Below are 9,679 nucleotides of genomic sequence, written 5' to 3' on the forward strand. Positions count from 1 at the left end.
ATCATATGAATTAAACTTTAAACTTGAGTTTTTAGGCACAAGAATGAAAGTTTATCCTTGCTCAAAACCCCATATACCTGTATTTACTTGACTTGTAAAGAGAACTTAAACTTAGAGACTTAAGAGATGTCTACATGGGAGAAACCCTAGCATTGTTATTCTTAAAGATGGGAGGATAAAGAGTGTTGTTAATCGATAGAAAGTAGAGGAAAATAATTCCTCTTACATTACAAGTCATAGGTTGGAAGTTTTAAGAGGGAAAAAGAATAAAAGGCCCCTTTACTGAACTTATAAAAACTTGACCGTTAGTCATCAGAAGTCATCTCATGACTCATAAAATCTGGTTAAAACTTGATCTAATGACTCATAACCTTGGCAAAAACAAAAAAAGTATTCACTGGTTTGGATATGAGTCATACCCATACAACTCGTAACATGTCACTATGACTTATAGCAACCTCTCATAACCTAGACAGAAAATTAGAGGACCTTCCCTGCTGATCTTATGACTCTTCTTATATGACTCATAACATCAAGTGTGACTCCTATGGTCGAGTCATTATGTGACCAAAAACTTTAGGACTTTCCATCGACCTGGTCATGACTGGCTATACGACTTGCATAGTCTCATTATGACTCTCAAGGTCGAGTCGTAACCATATTAGAACTTCAATCATTTCACATTGTCTTGGTTATGACTACATCATACGACTCGTGAGGAGTCTTTACAACTTGAGGAATAAGTCATAGGTTCAACAGTGACCTTGAAAGAACAAGGTATTATATACTATTTTTAGCTATTACCTTGGTATCTATACCCTGGTCCTCTACTAATTCCATGTCCTCCAAATGATCCTGATATGGGGGAGGTGATATGGCCTCTCAAGAATTCAGCCAACAATTTCTTGAGCTCCACTCCTGTAGGGTGTGACTCATTCCCTCCTTCCCGCTTCTCTCCCTCTCATTCATCCTATCTCTCTCCTAGCTGGACCTATAACTAGTACATTCGGTGTAGGTGCTGCTAGTTTAGTTTATTTAGAAATGATATTCACCATCTACAGACAAAAGAATAAAGGGGATTAGCTACCAATTTGGATCACCGGATACAAATTAGAATCAAGTTATAAAATAAAAGAAACAAGAATGACATATTTCCTAAAGTTCTATAGCCTACCAAAGAAAAGTACACACATTTAGTACCACGAGATTCCCAAACCTAGGCTCTGATATTAATTTTGTCATGACCCAAATCCCTTTGTGAGTGCCACCCATACTGCTCACCTGATAGAAGATTCAACTATCCTAAAAAACTATCTCATAAGAAGTAATTATAAAATCAAGAACTAATCCATTTAAAGATAAAATTAAGGACAAACCAAAACAATTACTACAATCAAAGAATGAACATTATTCTTAATAAAATAAATCTTCCTTATGAACCAAAAGTCGTCTGTAGAAAAATTACTAGATAATGTTAAGAAGGGGATGCAACCCAAAAAGTTCTAATGGAAATGTAAGTTCAAAAATAAGGAACTATGAAAATAAGGAGAGATTCCATGGTTTCCCGCATATGCTGCTTACCCTGAAATCTAAAGTCATCTGCTGGGATCATAAGTGAGATCTCATAGGAGCTGCTAGAATTTGCATTGCACTCACAAAAGTAAGAGCAGGTGTAGTAGCATCAAAAAAGAAAACAACATTGTACTGGTAGAGTCATTTGGCCAACCAAAGATGAGAATATTAACACATAATAATAGGAAACAAATAAGCAATTAGGGATCAAAATTGATCAGTCAACATATTATGACCAGTCAATTTCAGTCAAGTCAAGTCAAGAGAGGTTAAACTAATTTATGTACACTATACACGTACTTCCATGATTCACTCATTGAACCATCAAACTCACCAGATCCTCGTACATGAACTTGTGATGCCCCAAAAAGATTTTCTGTTAGGATCTCAGTCGAAAATATGTTGAATTCTGTTCTTTATCATGATTAATAATTTTTCTTTGTAGAATTTCTAGATATGCGACCCGTCATCGGGTAGATAATCGAATAAGATTTTGAACTATATGTGAATCATCCAAAACGGACACTCGAGCGATGAGTTATGATCATTTCGATCTAATCGTGAATGGTGGTGAACAGTAAATGTGTAGGAAAAAAATACTGAGGATTGGCAAATTTTATGGTCAACTTCAAATAATCATATATCCTTATACATAATAATCTGGGTGAGATACTATATATCAACAGAAAGCTCTAAAAGTCCTCTTTCCAATGAAATTGGTTTCATCCAATTTGGACATCGGAGCAAAATGTTATGGTCGATTTACTACAGCCTATCAAAATAGTCCACCAAAGGAAAGATTTGATATTATTTGATTTTTAAGGGTATTTTGGTCATTCCCACTCTAATCCATTCGGGTAAACCATGGATTTAAGTGATTAAGAGCATTCAATAGCTCATTTTTCTACAAAATTTCCTAAGGCTCAAACCCCAACCCTACTACTCAAAATTAATCCTTCTATGTCTCTTGATTGAACCATAGAAATTTCAAATTGATTTGGGATTTGAGTTGATCATGTTAAGGGATTCAAGAATCACCCTTTATTTTTGTGAATAAAATTCTGGAGTCGGAAGTTCATATTCATCTTCCATTTTTAGGTATGTGGGACTTTGAACAAGATTATCCTTTCGATATTGTGCCCGGTATTTTTGTTGAATTACATTGACATGAGATTTTATATGTTTTGCCATGAATTGGAAATATGGTTTTATATCTTATATTATTGTCCATGACCTATAGGATTATGTCATCCGATATGTGTATAATGTTGAGATGGAATTATGTCCAAAAAGTATTTGATTATGAGAGTGCGATGATTTAATTTGTTAAGCCTTGATTTATACTATCATTCCAATATTTCCTTATTATGAATTTATAATTGATATTGGAAATTCTATATCCCTACTATGGGTTGATGTCTCAAGTACCTTTAAATGAGAGTTAGATGGCAAATTGAGAAATGTAGATACTGAAGTTGCAATGAGTCTTGGTATTTTCCAGATGGTTTTGATGAGTTAAATTGTTGAAAATATTATGTATTGAGTCTTCATATCCTTGTCCAAATGTCGAGTCGGTTATGGTTCAATACATTGATACCTTATTGATATTGAGGATGATTAAAATATTTTGAGCTAAAATGTGTTGAGTTAGGAATCCACAAATTGATATGATTTGATAAATGAGAAAGAGATTTAACTTGGTCTTTATGATAGACCCTTGTGACGATGTGGTGGATTTTCTAACGCGTTCTGAGCTTGTCGGGGAGTAGTACTTAGCACCGAGAGGGAAATTTGGTATTTTCTCAAACCTATGTGCCACCATAGGGTTGTTTGATGATGATATTATTGTCCAGAGAGCCCGATTGTGATTATTGCAGTTTTAAGGTTGTACTCCCTGGCAAAGAGTATGACGCTCCCACCAACGGGGGTTTCCAGTGTTGGTATTCCATATAGCTCATGTGGGGTTGTCGACTATAGGAAAATCCCCAGTCCATAAGAGTCATATTTATTGAAATACTGAGTCACTCTGAGTTTTGATGTGGTAAGTCAAGTTGCCTATGATAATTTATAATGATTTATGAGGTTTTTCTCCTACATTTCCTATCTAAGATGTTATGAGTTGCATGATTCAATGTCACTTAATCCAGGTGTGTCATTATGGTCCGTATGTATGTTTTTACAAAATTTATGATATTATTTATATTTTGCATACGCCCCCACATACTCAGTACGCATCTTGTGCTGACCCACATATTTCTCTATGGGCTACATTCTTACCATAATGTAGGTTCAGGTACTCAGTCGCAGCCACGATAGTGATATTCGAGTGCCGCATCTACATTCCTTCAGTGGTGAGTCCTCATGGTTCTAGGACTAAGTTGCTAGTTTTGGTGCTGTTGTTTTGTATTCCCTTTGGTCTGTTGAGTCAATTGGGTGTTTGTACCAATGGCTCATTGATTTTGCTGTGTAGAGGCTATGTTAGACTAGTGTATTATTGGGTTGGTTTGTGTATAGAGATTCCATATATGTACAGTCTAATGATATTCCGTGCCATGTCTGATGTGATATGATATTTACTTATATATATATCCTTAGCGTAGCGTGTATGTTGTTGTGTTGGAACCCAAGGGTAGTGTTTTGGCTTAAAGGGTTAGCTTGAGGCTACGTGTAGCCTTGGGCACCATGGGTGTCTTGGGAAGATATTTTGGGGTATTACAAACTTGGTATCAGAGCCTAAGGTTGTGAAGAGTCCTAGGGAGTCTAACAAGCAGCGTTATGTAGAGTCTTGAGCATCGGTGTGTAGCGTGCCACACCTATGATCAAGAGGCTCAGGGCGTTCTAGGAAAAGTTGTTTCTTTCTTTCTACAACAGTCTATCATGCTTACAACTATTTTCTTTTGCTGTTAATTCATGCGTTCTTATGACAAAAAATGCCTCCACGTCAAGCTCGCGGAAACAACAACCAACCTGAACCCGTTGATCCGTTACATGAGATGGTATCCCATGCCGAATTTTGAGCAGCTTTTCAGATGCTAGCCCAGGTAGTTACCGCCAATACTCAGGCCACCGCTCTACCTCTGTAGGAAAATAATTTGATAGCAGCACGAATTCATAACTTTTTGCGGTTAAATTTGCCAGAGTTTTATGGGTTGAGAGTAGGTGAGGACCTGCAGATATATGTTGATGAAATGAACAAAATTGCACAGATTATACATGTGACCGAGGAAAAAAGTGTGGAGCTGGCTTCTTATCGATTGAAGGATGTTGCCTATGACTAGGTGCAGATGTGTAATAAGGGTAGAGAGGAAGATACCGCTTTGGTGACTTGGCAATTTTTCCAAGATGCTTTCTTGGATAGATTCTTTCCTCTTGAGTTACGGGAAGCTAAGATAGAGGAGATAATAAATTTGAGACAAGGCTCCATGTCGGTTAAGGAGTATTGTCTTAAGTTTAATAAGCTATTGAAGTATGCTCCCAATATAATAGCTGACTCGAGGACTAGTATGACCAAGTTTCTAACTGGGGTGTCGAGTTATATGGTGAAAGAATGTAAATCTTCTATGATCAATAGGGAGATTGATCTTCCTATGTTAATGATTCATGCCCAATAGATTGAGTCAGACAAGATAAAGGAAAGAGAGAGTAAGAGGGATTAAGAGAGTTACATCAGAGCAACAGGGGTCTGGTCAGACTAGATTATCTGAAGGGAGTCGCCCTCAGTTTCAGAGACGTCCATTTATACCTACACCTTCCTCAGCTAGTGTTCCCATATATCGAGGCAGGCAGGAGCTCGGGAATAGGTCGGTACCTTCCAGGTCTCAGGACAGTGTAAGCAACCAGCCTCATCCTCTTTTATGTGCTAAGTGTGGTAACGACTATTTTGGGGAGTGTTATATGGGACAACGGGGCTATTTTGGTTGTGGCAAGTTAGGCCATATACTTAGAGACTGCCCGTATGCCAGACAACGGAGTCGTAGTGCCCGTCCCTAGAGTCAGGCTACCAGTGCCCCACCCCCCGTAGCCCATCCAGTTCCTTCTCAGGGTGCTTCATCTAGTACTACTAGCGGTCAATGCCAGAATTTTTTCTATCCTATACCACCTCGTCAGGAGCAAGAGGACTCTCCCGATGTTGTCACTGGTATGCTCAGTTTTTTTTATTTTGATGTCTATGTTTTAATGGACCCTAGTTTGAGTTTTTCTTATGTGACACCCCTAGTTATTATAAATTTTGAAACGGATCCTAAACTAATTTCTGAGTCTATTTTGGTTTCTACTCTGGTAGGAGAGTCTGTCATTGCTAAGCAGGTATATAAAAAATGTCCCATTACTGTCTTTCATCGGGTTATGTATGCTGATTTGATTGAGCTAGATATGGTTGACTTTGATATCATTCTGGGTATGGATTGGCATCACTCATGCTATACGTCTATTGATTTTCGTGCCCGTTTGGTCAAGTTTTAGTTTCCTGATGAACCTATCCTCGAATGGTCCAGGATTTTTGTGATTCCTAAGGGTCATTTCATATCCTATCTCAAAGCTAGTAAGTTGATTTCTAAGGGAAATCCACTATTCGGTTTGGGTTAAAGACACTAAGTTTGAAACCCTGACCATTCAGTCAATTAATGTTGTTAATGAGTTTCTTGATATATTTTTGGAAGATCTCCCTGGATTACCTCTTGATAGAGAGATAGAGTTCGAGATTGACCTTCTTTCCGATACTCAGCCTATTTTTATTCCTCCGTATTGCATGGCTCTCGTGGAACTTAAAGAGTTGAAGGAGCAATTGAAAGATCTTTTAGACAAAAGCTTTATCAGATCTAGTGTGTCCCCATGGGGTGCACCTGTCCTGTTTATGCGTAAGAAAGATGGTTCTTTGTGGATGTGTATTGATTATCGGTAGCTTAATAGGGTTACTATCAAGAATAAATATCTGCTTCCTCGAATTAATGATTTATTTGATCAATTGCAAGGTGCGAGCTATTTTTCGAAGATAGACCTCTGATCCGTTTATCACCAACTTAAGGTTAGGGAATGTGATATACCCAAGACAGCCTTTCAAACCCGTTACGTTTATTTTGAATTTCTAGTGATATCTTTCGGGTTAACTAATGCTCCAGCGGCTTTCATGGATCTTATGAACCGTGTATTCTGTCCATATCTAGATTTATTTGTAATAGTGTTCCTTGATGATATTCTTATTTACTCTTGAAGTGAGGGTGATCATACGGATCATCTCTGAATTATGTTGTAAACTCTTTAAACTCATCAGTTGTATGCTAAGTTCAGTAAGTATGAGTTTTGGCTGAACTCTGTAGCCTTCTTGGATTATGTTGTTTCTTTTAAGGTATTAGAGTTGATCCTCAAAATATAGAGGCTATAAAGAGTTGGCCTAGACCTATTTCTCCTTCTGATATCCGAAGTTTCTTGGGTCTAGCTGGTTATTATCATCATTTTTTGAAGGGTTTTCATCTATTGCTTCTCCTATGGCCCGTTTGACCCAAAAGAAAGTGAATTTCCTATGGTCCGAATCTTACGAGAAGAGTTTTCAGGAGTTGAAGACTCGACTCACTTCAGCCCCTGTATTGACTTTGCCTGACGGTGTTGATGGTTTTATGGTGTATTGCAATACTTCCAGAGTTGGTTTGGGTTTTGTATTGATGCAAAATGTCAAGGTTATAGCTTATTCTTCCAGGAAGCTAAAGCCTCACGAGAAGAATTATCCTACCCTTAACCTTGTATTAGCTGTCGTGGTTTTTGCTTTGAAAATCTGGAGACATTATTTGTATGGTGTCCATGTTGACGTCTTCACGGACCATAAGAGCTTTCAATATGTATTCACCCAAAAGGAGTTGAATCTTAGGCAGAGACGATAGTTAGAATTGTTGAAAGATTATGATATGAGTGTGCTATATCATCCAGGAAAGGCCAATGTAGTAGCAGATGACCTTAGTAGGAAGTCCATGGGTAGCATAGCACATATAGAGATTGGTAAAAAGGATTTGGCCCATGAGGTACATCGTTTGGCTAGATTGGTGTTGGTTTGTTTGGTGATGCTGAGGGTAGTATAGAAGTGCAAAGCTATTTCGAATCCTCTTTAGTTTTGAAAGTAAAGGAGAAGCAAGACAGGGATCCTACGTTGGTCAGGTTAAAAGAGTCAGTTAAAGACCAAAAGGTAGAGGTTTTCTCCCAAGGGGAAGATGGAGTTTTAAGACTCCGAGAAATATTATGTGTTCCTGATGTTGATAACTTGAAGTAGAGGATTATTGTGGAAGCGCATGGTACACGATACTCTATTCATCCTAGTGCTACCAAGATGTACCATGATTTGCAGGAAATCTATTGGTGGAATGGTATGAAGAAGAACATAGCCTAATTTGTGGCAAAGTGTTTCACGTGTCAACAGGTTAAAATAGAGTATTAAAGGCCCAGTGGTGTGATGCAAGAGTTTAGCATTCCTACTTGGAAGTAGAAAGAAGTGAATATGAACTTCATAGTTGGTTTACCTCCTTCTCGTCGCCATCATGATTCGATTTGGGTTGTCATAGACCGGCTGACAAAATCAGCTCATTTCTTTCCTGTGCATTCATCGTATATAGATGAAGATTATGCTAGAATATATATTCGGGAACTCGTCAGACTTCATGGAATCCCTTTGGCTATTATTTCTGACAGAGGTACTCATTTTACCTCTCAGTTTTGGAAATCTTTCCAGAAGGGTCTCGGTACCCAAATTCGTTTAAGTTCTACTTTCCATCCACAAACAGATGGTTAGGCTGAGCGGATCATTCATACTTTAGAAGATATGTTGAGGGCTTGTGCGTTTGATTTTAAAGGTAGTTGGGATGAGCACTTAGCATTAATCGAGTTTGCTTATAATAACAGTTTTCATGCTACTATTGGAATGGCCCCGATTGAAGCTTTGTATGGTAGAAGGTGTAGATCACCCATTGGTTGGTTTGAAGTTGGTGAGGCTGCCGCGACTGGACCGGATGAGGTGTTCGAGGCTATGGAGAAGGTTATGTTAATTTGGGAACGGTTGAAAACCGCCCTAAGTCATCAAAACTCATGACGACAGTGATATCCGAGTGATGCATCTACGTTCCTTCAGTGGTGAGTCATCATGGTTCGAGGACCAAGTTGCTAGTTTTGGTGCTGTTATTTTGTAATGCCTTTGGTCTATTGAATCAGTTGGCTGTTTGTCCCAATGGCTCATTGATTTTGCTGTATAGAGGCTATGTCAGACTAGTGTATTATTGGGTTGGTTTGTGTATAGAGACATTCCATATATGTGCAGTCTAATGATATTCCGTGCCATATGTGATGTGATATGATAGGTACTTATATATATATCCTTAGTGTAGCGTGTATGTTGTTGTGTTGGAACCCAAGGGTAGTGTTTTGGCTTAAAGGGTTAGCTTGAGGCTACGTGTAGCCTTGGGCACCGTGTGGCATCTCAGGATAATATTTTGGGGTGTTACAACACTCTAGGGGTAATACAACTCCCCTCTAGCTATGACCTATAGGGGAAAATTTCTATCCATGTACGAAACCCAATACACAAGTGTTTGCCAACCTTGTTTCACCAAGATCCTATGAGAATGTTCTAAATATAAAACATTCCATATTTAACAAATAAAGAAGGTCGAAATCATGTAGCAACCATAATCATTTGCATTGACCCCACAAATCAACACATACCAACAAGACACACTATAAAGTAGTTAATATGCATATATAGCACAAATTAGATTAAACTACAATACCATCACCTACCTAGAACCAAGCTTGTACAATGCCTCTAAGATGGAGCTTTGCCCTTCCATGTAATTTCCACTTGCTCATTGCCTAGAAAAAGGATATAAATATTAAATTAATACAATGCCCTACCATGTATGGAATTACAACTCACCCCAGCCCCTAATTTCAAGTTAATGATCATCTATTTTGCGTATTCCTTTCACGTTCTAAGGATTTTCACTATAATTCAGAGTGGAAGGGTAAATTAACAGTTAATAAATAAAACCTATTATCCTATTACTATTACTACGTTGCACCAAAAAATAATGAAAATCAGCCCTAAAACACTCCTTGAACTTCATAATTTAGC

Source organism: Capsicum annuum, chromosome 3 (genome assembly GCF_002878395.1).
Source record: "Capsicum annuum cultivar UCD-10X-F1 chromosome 3, UCD10Xv1.1, whole genome shotgun sequence".
NCBI lineage: Eukaryota > Viridiplantae > Streptophyta > Magnoliopsida > Solanales > Solanaceae > Capsicum > Capsicum annuum.